We start from the raw sequence: 13,242 nt of genomic DNA, 5'->3' as shown, positions 1-13,242 counted from the left end.
AAAGTTATGGTATCTTCCAGCTGGCCAACTGCAAAAAGACTTTGCCAAAAATCTCCCGCCCCTCCCCGACTACAACTCTCAGCCTACAGTATCTCTCTTCATGACAGGTACAACCAGAAATTCATCTGGGCCCTGGCTGATGTCCCCATGCAGTTGAGGCAAACTCGTGGTAAAATATTAGGACAATGACAGAAATCCTATTTGCATATCTTATGATTTCTAATGCTATGATGCCATCAGCTGGGACAACTCTTTGGAAATTAAACATTTCCTACTTCTGTCCCGAGGCACCCATGGCTCCTGTGTAATCCCTTTTATCTTTGGGAACCCATGGCTGTAGGACGGGAGGAGGAATCTTTAATTACTGAAAATTGCCACCGGGATGGTTTTGCTCGCAGCAGTGATTGTTGCTAATTAAAGACTTCATCCTCCCATCCTGTGGCTCCCATGGGTTCCTGACAATAAAAGGGATTATATGGTGCCTTGGGAGAGAAGTAGGAAATATTTGGTTTATAGAAAAAATGTATATATCCCAGCTGCTGATAGTGTTAGCCATCTAACGGGACATTATAGTAACTGGCACTAACAGAAGCAGTATGAAATTGAAATAAATAAATAAATAAATAAATAAATAAATAAATAAACAAATAAACAAACAAACAAATAAATAAATAAATAAATCCTTACATAGTAACTTAATGAACAGGAGTTCAGCCAGTATTTTCTTTTTTGGCACACTGCTTTAGATGTGGAATCAGGATCTTATCTAGTGAGGCCTTGTTGCTTTGATAATGCTTCCTCATTCATTATTGCAAAAGCCCTGAACCTGCCAACATTATCTTACTTTCGTAATCCCTGCACTTACCTGTCTGAAACTTTGCAGCTTTGAAGCCTCTACGACCCTTTTGTGATATGGACCATTTTCCTATAAATTGCTCAAAAATCATAAGCAAAGGATGGTCAATCATTATTCCTGCCACCCAAATGTTTTTTAAATTCCCTTCCACCTTAATCATTGCATTATTTTCTGAAATGTTGCAGTTTTGTTACTTACAAAGCTCTCCATGCTGTTTTTCATCTTCATTGCAAAGGTTCCCTAGAAACATGGAGAAATTAAGTGATATATAGTATATGCTGGCTGAGCATCCCATCAGGAGGGGATTGTGGCCTCCAAAACTGTATACAATATATCTCCTCTTGTTCTTGTCTAAAACATTCTCTTTGTATGCAGTTTTGGAGGCACAATCCCCTCATGGTGGGATGCTCAGCAAGCATGTTTCTTCCAAACCTGTCAAAAAATACATTTCCTCTTTATGAATTCAGAGTTTAGACACTGATGGGGGCGGGCGGGGAGAGTGGCTAATAGAAGCAGTAAGACTGAATCACTACTGGAAAAGCTATGATTTTAGCTATATACTAAGCTAAGCAGCCAACATTAACTGTTCAGCCCAATCTTCTCAGCTCTCTTGCTATCTTTCATGAAAAGACCTGCTAAGGTAAGCTCAACAAGTAGACATGAGATGTCACTTCTCTGATGGCACCAGAGACAATGTGTAAAGCAGACAAATCACATAAGAGTAGAAAAATTGCTTTTCCACTACGCATAACAGCTACTGCCTTCTTTTGCTGTCTCCCTGTCATCTCTAATCTCTGCTTGAATCTCTTCAGTACAGTGCCAGCACCATACATTTCATATGTTTGCTTCCCCTGGGGTAGATGTTTTTTTTAAAAATTGTTCACATTTTTCAAAATAGTAAATGAAAAAGAGCTAATTTTTCTGGAAACAGCACTTATCTGTCAGGCAAGTTTTTAAATTGTTAACTGGGAAAAAGGGCAATGAGGGGATAAAAATTCTTAATTTATAATAATTATTTTATTTGTTTCACTCATTTGTTAGCTTTAAAGCTTTGCTTCCTGGATGCTCTTTGAAAAGGAATTTTAATGACAGCAACAACTCCCCCTTTCTCAATAACCATGTCAAAATAGCCATTTTTCTTTTCAGATTTCCAGCAGAGTTTATTGCAGGCATACATTATAAAAAAAAAATGTAAAGCACTTTAAGTAAATTACTTTGATTTGGCAGCTCACCCTTGCTGGTTTTCAGCCCCTTGAGAGCCTTCATGCTGGCTTAGAGATGGTAGGAAGTGCAGGGCAATGTATCTGGAGCATGCTAATTTGAGGAAGTCTGGGGTCGAGTGTCAGAGCAGGAGGTCTGAGAGGTCCATTTCTACATCACTGCTCCTGGAAGCTCACTGAGGGACCGACTGATCACAAACTCTCAGCCAAACTTACTACAGAGATTTGTTTATGAGTATACCATTTTGGTAGGAGTGGAAATGAGCAGTTGTCCTTGTATATCATCTTGACCTTGAGCTGGAAAGGAGAATATAGACATAATAAACACAAACAAATAAATACTAATCCAATTAAATAAAGCTTTCTGAATCCTATTCTGTTCAATGCGGCCAAATGGCGATATCACAGACAAAACCTGCAGCTTTGAATCCAAATTATTCATTTCAGGATAAGACCAGACTCAGGAATGATCAGCATCCTTTCTCACTCTGGCCTTCAGAATAAACCAACTCATTCAAAGGAAAATGCTGTCTATAGTAAGGCAAAACATGTACAGTAGAACTACAGTACACTTGTGCCTATTGAGAAGTCAACCTTATTGCACTCGGTGGAATCCAGAATGAATATACTATGGAAGAACAGGGGAAATTGGTCTGGCCATGTGGCCTTGACTACTTTCCAAGACAGCCATCAAGGGGCCAGAGGATCTCAGAGGGTGGGCCCCTTCGTTACAAAGTTAACACAGTGATGTCATAGGGATGCCCCTACTTCCATTCAGAGAAATATGTGAAGTGATTGGTCAATGTCTCTTTGCGCAGGGAGAAAATTACTCCCTGTTCCATACATACATGTGCAGAGCTGTCGGACATGTATCTCTGCGCTCAAATCTGCCCAAAGCAGATTCACTACTCTCATCACGATGTACTAGGCTGATCTAACAGACCCTAGTAAGAGCCTCATGGTGCAGTGGTACTGCTGTACTGCCGCCAAAATTGTGCTCATGACCTGGGGTTCAATTCCAGGTAGCCAGCTCAAGGTTGACTCAGCCTACTATCCTTCTGAGGTTGATAAAATAAGTACCCAGCTCACGGGGGGGGGGGGGGTAATGTGTAGCCGGCAGAATTAACTTATAAACTGCCCAGAGAGTGCTTGAAGTGCTATGGGGTGGTATATAAGCAGTATGCTTTGTTTTTTATTTTATTTTATTTGCTTTTCTTTTTTTAGTCCTATGCAGATATTTGTCTGCTCATGTGTATGGCAAAATTCATGGTGGTTATGTGGGTATACCTGTATGTCCAGCTTCTGAATGTCCCTTTCATCCAAAAGTGTGCCAGACTTTCACATACTTTGCACTTTCACAGTGCAAAAGTCTGAAGAGGATTTGCTGAATGTTGTTACAGAGCTGCCATGAGAAGGAACCTTCAATGCACAGAAATCTCTCCTGCTGCCAGGTGAATAGGGACCTTTGTGGGTAGGGCCTACTTGCATGCTAAAATGTCCACCTTTAATTTAGCCCTCTACATATTCAGGAGAATGCTTAGATACATTGTTTACTTGGATGCCAACAAAACTATTGACAAAGGCCCTCCTCAAAGATTTCTGACCAATGGTTGTCGCAGATTTTCCGGGCTGTTTGGTCGTGTTCTGGAGGTTTTTCTTCCTAACATTTCTCCAGTCTCTGTGGCTGGCATCTTCAGAGGACAGGAGTCCTGGGACTGGCGAAATGTTAGGAAGAAAAAACCTCCAGAACACAGCCAAACAGCCCAGAAAACCTAAAACAACCATCGGATCCCAGCCATGAAAGCCTTCAAGAATACATTCCTGACTAAACTTTGCAATCTTGGGTGTTAAAGAACAGGAAGCAGAGAGGAGGAATAAATAGGAAGTTATTCCAGTGGAGGGATGTAAGCAGTGGAACCGTTAAGTATTAAAACGGTGCTTTTTTTATATGCTAATGTGTGACCTAGAGTTGATGTTGAACAGCAGTATGGCCAAGTTTGCTGAGACACTACAGTACTGTACAGTACATTGTTTAGACTGGTTAAATAAAAAATATGATTACAGTACTGTACTGTACATAGAACTCCAAAAGAATGTGTCCTCACCTCAGGGGACTGGCCTTCAAATAGCATATGAGATTCAGCATAACCAAGTGTAAAGTGGTGCATGTTAGAGCAAAGGAAGGAAGGAAGGAAGGAAGGAAGGAAGGAAGGAAGGAAGGAAGGAAGGAAAGCCTGGTTTCACATGTAACTGGAATCTTTGCTGGTTGTGATGAAAGGGAGATTGGGGTTGAGGTACAAAAGATTAAACAGATTAAAATGTTAATGGTTGGAGAAAAAAGCAAATTTCACATTGGTCATAGTTGGGGTGGGGGAAAATTAAACATTTTCAATAACACATTGTCCGCATAAGGAAGTGATGCCCACTGTGTGAACCAGTTTCCCCATTCAGATTGTCACATATCCAATGCAGGGTGTTTCTGTTGTTTGCCCAGGCTTTTTCCAGGTCACCAGCCAAATCTGTTTACCTCTGTTAATGACTATGGCTTTATTGATTGTACCACTGGTGGAGTTTTTCATATGATTTCTTCATTTTGTTGTTGTTCGTAGCTTTGTTGTTTATTTTGTAAAATGATGTGGGGTATTTTGAATGAAAAATTATATGGAAGTAACCTTTAAAAACTAGAAATTGTTAAAGAGTGGCCTGTAGTACTGCTTGGGGGCCCCAGATCCTTCAGTGCAGACCTCTGTTAGGAAAAAAAAACTAAACATGAAAATGATAGGGTGCAGTCCCAAAAGCCTCTGGGGGCAATAGTTATTTAACTGCTGGGTATGCTGGGACCAAATAGATTTGTTCTTAAAATGGAAATTACTGGTGGTTGCTTTCTATTTCTGGAGGATGTGGAGAAGATGTGAAGAAGTTTTAGCAGTTTGTGGTCTGGAACATTCAGATGTGTGTTAACACAATGCCAAGAAGGAAACACATCAGCAATTAGAGAAGCAATTGTTGCTGCCCATCAATCTGGGAAGGGTTATAAGGCCATTTCAAAACAATTTGAAGTTCATCATTCTATAGTGAGGAAGATTATTCACAAGTGGAAAACATTATAGACAGTTGCCACTCTTCCCAGGAGTGGATGTCCAAGCAAATTCACCCAAAGGTCAGACCTTGCAATGCTCAGAGGAATTGCAAAAACCCCAAGAATTATATATCAGATTCTGCAGGCCTCAGTTAGCATGTGAAATGTTAAAGTTAGTGACAGTACAATTAGAAAAAGACTGAACAAGTATGGTTTGTCTGGAAGGGTTGCCAGGAGAAAGCCTCTTCTCTCTAAAAAGAACACGGCTTAGGTTTGCAAAACTGCATTTGGATAAATCAAAAGGCTTTTGGAACAATCTTCTTTGAACAGACAAGAGCAAAGTGGAGATGTTTGGCCATAATGCCACCCTTGTGGCACCTGCGTGTTTTGCCCTCACAAAGGCTCACATCATGGCATAGTGTAATATGCCATGTGTTGTTGTTCATCTGAGATTGTATTTTGGATGGATAATTTTATTAGCCAATAGCCATCAAACTCAAAGTGCTCAATATCAAAACTGTGACAAGTCATCAACAGGATTAAATAACAATACTTTGAGCATTTGAGATTAAAAGTATTAAAAATTATTTAAAAGATACACTACAGTTGCATTTTATATAATAAAATTTGCATTTAGATAAAATTAGGCTTATTTGCAGAGTTACCAACCTGTACAAACCTTTGGTTTTATTTACTATTAATCTTTATCAGATTGGTTGTATTTACATAATTTTCAGACCTGCTAAGGACCAGATGATTTTTATTATGTTCTGATAGCTAAAACCATAGAATTCAAAGAGGATGTACTTTGTATTTGTGAAGGCTTTCACAGCCGGGATCTATTGGTTGTTGTGTGTTTTTTCATGAGTGCTGTCCTCTTCAAACGCCGGCCACAGAGAATGGCAAAACGTTAGGAAGAACAACCTTCAGAACATGGCCAAAGAGCCCGAAAAATCCACAACCACAGGATGTACTTTTTTTTCACATGATGATAGATAGATAGATAGATAGATAGATAGATAGATAGATATAGAGAGAGAGAGAGAGAGAGAGAGAGAGAGAGAGAGAGAGAGAGAGAGAGATCTAGCTAGCTGGTAGCTAGCAGTGGGCGAAATGTTGCTTTTGCATAGAGATTAAATATTTTGTGCAAATGTCTATGAAATACATTTTAATAAATCTATTTGTAGTGCAAATTGTTTGTTTAATTAATTTATGTAACAAAAATTCTGTTACTCATTTGGCAGGATCAAAGTTGGAAAGTGGTCTTGTTTAACTCTTTGGGGTTCAAATGGTTTTTCTCTATTTATTCTCTCTTTCTCTCTTAAATTTAAAACAAAGTTATATTCTGAACAGAACAATAGGATCAGCAACTCACAGATTCCTGCACTGTGTTGAGCTATGTAGGATAACTGGTTTAAATTTAAAACCCCATATAGTTATGGTTCTCCCTGCCGAAAGAGCAACATAACAAGCAAAGTGAATGAGGAATGTATTTGCGAAGACTTTCATGGCTGGGATCTAATGGTTGTTGTGGGTTTTTCGGGCTCTTTGACCATGTTCTGAAGGTTGTTCTTCCTAACGTTTCGCCAGTCTCTTTGGCTGGCATCTTCAGAGGACAGCACTCTGTGCTCTGGTGTGGTTGGCTTGGGAGTGGAACATTCCTCAAACATCTTAAAAGCAGTTTCATAAAATTCAACTTGCTCTGACCACAGTTCACAATAACAATTTTTCTACTCATTTATATAAGCTAAAGTTTATAATTGGTTGAATTGGTTGAATATAAATAGGTGGCCATATATCTGACTTTGCTTGTGACCAAATGGATATTTCACCTAAGCTCAGCCTGGTGAAATAATAAGACTGTCTATGTGATATGAATCAAGGAGATAATAAAATGCCTTCAGAAATTGAGCCTGTTTTGCTGCTCTTTATTTGAGTGCTAAGTCTTTTCATATTCAAGCTTTAAAATGTCTTTTTATACATTCAGAGAGATGAATTTATTTCATTTCCTGTCCATTCATGGGAGAGAGAGAGAGAGAGAAAGAAAGAAGCATTTATTCTTCAGGTGTCTGATAACATGGCCTATACAAAGGGAGAAGAGTCACTGACACTGTCTGACTAAGTGTGTGCACTGGAAAATACTTCACAATTTGCTTGAGAATTGACACAGGTGAATTCAAAGTATTTTTCAATGATGGCATGACATAAAGGTTAATGCAAATCAGCCTGTCCTTTTTTCCCCTTCCAATCCACATTCCTCATCCACCCCACTGCTAGGGGCTTTTACGTTTTTCTAAACACAATGGTCTGAATAGTGTTTTGACTGTGTGATCATTTGTTTCTTTCTACCAAAGGACTGAGGAAACATGACTTTGGGTAGTTTTCTGATGATAAAATAAGTTGGGGCTTGATGTTTTGGGACAATGAGAATACCCATCTCTGTGATATTCCTCCTTAGTCATTCCAAGTTATTTTTATTTTTTAAAAAACAATGTCACCAGAAGACCACCTAAAGTTATCCCCTCCCCCCCCCCAGTTATTTTGTAGAATGAAACAAATTATCACACAGGCAAAATTTGGTTCAAATCATGGCAGTTAGACAAAAATTGGAATCCCCCAACGGCAGGGAGGGAAAATTTCAGACTGAAAGGATGCTGGACTCTAAGGTGAAATTATCAAACCTGAGCTACAAGCCCAAGGGCTTGTTTATGTAGAGGCAAAGTTGGAGCAAATAAGGTCTTTATGAGGATTTGTTTTGCAGGAAGCCTAGAAAAGTAACTTCCAAGAACCCAGCTTTTGCAATGTAGTGTAAGGATTGTGGATTGATTCAGGAATTTACTGTTCACATTGGATATGATGCAACTCTCATTCTAACCCAGAGTCCTCCCCCCCACTTCTTTTTTCATTCCTCTGGTCTCACCTCTGCTGATGCTTCCTTACTGTGGTTCTGCCTCTGCCAATCTGACAGGGAACTAATGGGGGATATGGGAAATAATAATAACATAAAATTAACAATGACCCAGTGAAAACTTTAAAAAATCAGACAACTATCAGGGGAGAAGAAAGAATGTAGAGACGTGCTGATGGGAGAGACAAGAGGAAGAGAGATAAAAAGATAATTCCACACATTTTCATCACCGCAGGACAAAAAGCAGGGACAAAAAAAAGAAAAGAAAAGTAATGGTATAAAATAGCGGACAACAGCAGGTGGGTGACCCTGGCTCCCTCTATCTTACATATGTGAATGCATTACTTATCCGTCCTCCGTCAGAGGTTGTTCTTTCTCTGGAGCCAGCTGTTTCTTCAGATACGTGTCTCTGAAGATGATCCTTTGAGTCAAGGCAGCATGAGAGCTATGGCCTCAAAATTCACCTTTAGTGACTGAATGGTCAGATAGTGTGCATGAGCAGTAGCCGGCCAGAGGTAATGTCATTTGTTTTAACCTCTGCTGACCTTTGTCCTGGAACACTGGGGTGCCTTGGTGCTCTCTTTTTCTCCCTCCAGTTCTAGTCAATGAAGCGTCTGGAAAATGTCTGCACTGCTTGAGCACCCTCCTCTGCCTGCTACTAGTCCAATTGCTCTCTGCAGAAAGCGGTGAGTTCCTTCTTTATTCTACGCTTATGACATCTGCCTGCTCTAGCCTAGTTCCTACCACTGGTGCCACCACTCTTTGTTATTTAGGCACATATTCGTAACTCATTCTATTTTGATCTTCATGTTTACCTTTTGCATTCCTTCACACTCGCCATGGAAAAGGCACACTTTTTTAGTCTGGGAGCCAGAGCTGTACAGGATACAAAGAATACAAAGTTTGACCATTACAGTAGGTAAACTCTCACTAAAGTTTCTGCATCCTTTGCCAGTCTACTGTATTTTGGGAAGAATGATCCAGTCTCAGGTTCCTTGAAGGGAAAAAAAGAAGAGGAGTACAATTACAATAACAACAGAAGTCTGGCTGTGGTTGGACTGAGATTAGGTTGTTACTAATAGCATTACTGGTGGCTGCAAGCATTTTGTTCATGTAGTCTGTCACAGCAAAAGGACAGTACCTCCACTATTAGAGCTGGTTTTTGTGATATTTTCCATTAGGTTTATAGAGCTCAAGTTAATGCCAATCTGAAAGAAAATGGTTGGCAAAATGCAGCAATGCCTTGTTGATGTGATTGCTCCCATGTATGAGGCCCCTCTTGCATGCAATCTAGGGTTACGGCCTCCTTTCCCTTGAAATGTCCTTGTCATGTCAGAACAATCAGGCACTTTTCTGTCTCATGTAAAGGATGTGTTAACCATACTATCTACTTCAGCCCTCCACGTGGTGGAGTCAAAATAAGGATGAGTAAGGCTCTCCTCCAAGATTCTCATCAGTTCAAAACCCCCCACTCATTAATGATGCAGAAGCAGCAATGCCAGCTAGATTACTTGAAAGGAAGGGTGGACAACCTCTAGAAGTCTAGAGGGCCATTTTTGCAGCTTCAGGAACATCTAGGAGCTGCATCAGCCCTTCTGAGGCTCGTGGCGCAGTGGTTAAAATGCTGTACTGCAGCTAAAACTGTGCTCACGACCTGGGGTTCAAATCCCAGGTAGCCGGCTCAAGGTTGACTCAGCCTTCCATCCTTCCGAGGTCGGTAAAATGAGTACCCAGCTTGCTGGGGGGGGGGGCAATGTGTAGCCTGTATAATTAAAATTGTAAACTGCCCGGAGAGTGCTTGTAGCACTATGGGGCGGTATACAAGTCCAATAAATAAATAAATAAATAAATAAATAAATTCTGAATTAAGCTGGAAATAATTGGAAAGCCATGTCTATTACATTACAGGAAAAAAAATTGGGACTTTAATAGGGTTTTCAGGTTTAGTAAGCTATTTCAAGTTTAGTAAGCTATTTAAGGAGTAGCTTTATCAGTTCTGCACTTTCCTGGTGAACTTCCATGGCTGATCAGGGAACTAAACCTAGTTCTCTTGAGTCCTAGTCCATCACACTATCCACTACATCACATTGGGGTCCTACTGATTTTATATATCAGTAATTTTTAATTACACAAATCATAGAACTTATTCCAATATATACCATGGACTGCCTTTCTTCTTGTATGCACAATGGAAAACGTAATGCACCAACTGTCATGGTAACAAGTTTAGACAAGTAACATACTGCAATCGCTTTCTCTCTTTATATCTATATCTTTACTTCACCTTGTTTTACAAACAGCAGGCAAATAGACAACAAAAAAACATGAAGCTGTACTCGTATTTGAGATCCTGGATGACATTTCTTCAGATGCTTTTCCTGAGAGGGAAAGCAAAAGGTACCGTACTTTTCAATTAATATTAGAACGCAATAGAAAATGTCAGATTATATGAAATATAAATAAATGTCAGCTTTTACAGAGGATATTTTTTAATCAGATGAAATGGTTTAAACACAAATAAAAGACCAGGATATGCTGCACAACCAAAATTTAACGCAGTTAGCAACGTAGGGAATGTGAAATAAAAGTGATGAGTAAATATGCAAGTATTCAGAAGACTGTAGGATGTCAATAATTTCAGAACAATGTATGCCTTTCTGCTCTGGTAACTGGAAAATCAATCACTCTTATGTAAGAATGTTTAGTTTTGATGCAAGAAAAATATCCCATTAATATATATATACACCATTCTATAGTATGTAGAATGGAAATGGGGCTGGATGAAGAAACATCCTGTTCAGTTAAAAATCTATACTAAAACATAAGAAAATTATTTTGAAATGATGAGATACTCATGTGCATAAAAGCTCAGAATAAACCAACTTGGCATTGAACTCTAAAATACTAACATAATTGTTTTATAACTTTGACTTGCACTGTACTCATCCATTCCATCAGCACAGAATGTTCAGGTGATATTGTACATTTCAAGATCAAGGTTAAAGTCAGTGCAGCTCAGATACACCCAAATGAAGATTTAATGTATATTCTGTCAGTTAGGTGTATGACTTTATATCCATAGATGGCCCAAAGGTGCCATCTTTAGGGATGTAGGAATATCAGATTAAAAATGTATTAATATTATTAATTTACAAAACTGTAAAAGTATTACAAATTTTATTTTAGAATTACAATGAGTTGGGAAGTCTTTGCTTATTTTCTTGTGTGGAAGGCAAACTGGCCACAATGTCCTTCTGCATAATGAAATGGAACCGAACAGTACATACTACCATTGTTGACAGCAAAAGCAAGAGTATTCCCCAGAACATGAATACATCCAGAGCCAGGTACAGAAAGTTCTTCTCTCAAGAGCTCTTCAGAATGACACAACATTGAATTGGAAATGATTCCGAGAACATGTCACAATTCAGCACAAATCAGAAAAGTTAATAAGATATAATTCATAGTAGGAATCCATAGCATAATGTTGGTATGCGAAGGGCTCCCTGATCAGTTCTGTAGCCCTTCCCACCACAAATACACTTCCCCCCATCTCTATCCAGTGAATTGTTGCAGAGCTTTGAATTCTGGTTAAATGCCCTCAGCTGCACAGCAGAAGTGGAGGGATTCATAGAGCAGAATAGCTTAAAGTTCCCATCCTTTTTTCTCATCAACTAACACTTACAGTCTCAGTAACTCACTCTGAAACATTAGTGAGAAAAAGAATAACAACATTTCATTTCTTGTAGTTGAACAGATCAAACAGCAAACTAAGAACAAACATGACTGCTTTCAGCAAAGGCCTCAACAAACTAACAGACTGCCAACAAACAAAACAGAAAGGACTACAGAGTAGAGAGAATCAGAGGCAAGGAAAGAACAATTGGTTAGTGCAGGAAAAACTGGCAGCCATCCCAGACCAGAAAGGTCCCTTCAAGTCACACCTTCTAGAGGAAGCATGCAAGGTTGTAAAAACTCCAACATGAACAATCATTCTATGGATACTCAGCGAGCATGCTTATGTTGCTCTGTGATATTCCACTGTTTCTGCTAGGATTTTTGCTGAATAGCTTTTTGTACTTTTGCACACCTCACTGTTTGTACAAGGACGTCTTGCCATTATTGCTTGAGTGCTGGTGTTGCTAGCCTGGCTACATAAATTGAAAATAAAGTTTTCTTATATACATACATTTAATCTAGATATTTATACAATATATTTCTCATTTACTCTTCTATACGTAAGACAATTAATAAGACAACCTTAAAAACTGCTGCTGAGAAGTTATCAAGTTTGGCGATATAACTAGAATGTATATATGCACAACTGGAATACATAGAGAACATTTTTTAAAAAGGAAGGTAACACTACATTTCTAGATTGATCAGTACACTATACCGTGTTTCCCTGAAAATAAGACAGGGTCATATATTAATTTTTGGTCCAAAAATGCATTAGGGCTTATTTTCAGGGGATGTTTTATATATATTTTTTTCATGTACAACAATCTACATTTATTCAAGTACAGTCATGCCAGCATTTTCTGGTTGCCGCACAATGGTGGAGGGCAGGGTTTCACTTAATTGGGGTTTATTGTTGGGGTAGGGCTTATATTACAAGCATCCTGAAAAATCATACTAGGGCTTATTCTCAAGTTAGGTCTTACTTTCGGAGAAACAGGGTAGTATAACTGTGACTCCAGAAGAGATCATGTATTAGAAGTTTACTGGATGTACCAGATAACATTCTTTCTTACTACTATTTCTTAGTTTTCCTTGTTTGGTTACCAGGGGGATGAATGAATAATTACCATCAGACTGGAGTTATTTTGGTTGTTCAGTACAATAGAGTGGCATCAGCTTTTCAAGCTAGCCAACAATACTAAGGGGAAAAAAGTGTTACCAGTCAGGAAACCAAACACAGGGGAAGAAAGTGTCCCACTGGCAAATACCTGAAAGAAAAGGAATTGCATATGATGAAATATGAACATAATGGAGTGTGAATTGAGGGTGAATGCAAAAATAAATGAGTATATAAGGAAGAAGGATGATGGAACTATACAATTATACATATGAAAAAGATGACACGTACATAAAGTCATATAACGGTGATCTAGCCGCCTAGAGTGGTCTTAACCGACCAGATAGGCGGGATATAAATAAAATAAAATAAAAAAATAAA

General features: G+C 38.9%; 1 long non-coding RNA gene across 1 annotated transcript; it reads left to right on the top strand.

Moving 5' to 3' along the window:
- The first annotated feature begins 711 nt into the window (after positions 1 to 711).
- On the top strand, positions 712 to 13,242 carry LOC144589054 (uncharacterized). Its single transcript, XR_013544930.1, has 2 exons — positions 712 to 10,460; positions 11,813 to 13,242. It is a non-coding gene; the product is annotated as an uncharacterized LOC144589054 (long non-coding RNA).

The sequence above is a fragment of the Pogona vitticeps genome, chromosome 4 (assembly GCF_051106095.1).
Source record: "Pogona vitticeps strain Pit_001003342236 chromosome 4, PviZW2.1, whole genome shotgun sequence".
Classification (NCBI taxonomy): domain Eukaryota; kingdom Metazoa; phylum Chordata; class Lepidosauria; order Squamata; family Agamidae; genus Pogona; species Pogona vitticeps.
Note: the sequence above shows the minus strand (reverse complement) of the source record. Positions and strands in the feature narration are given on the sequence as shown.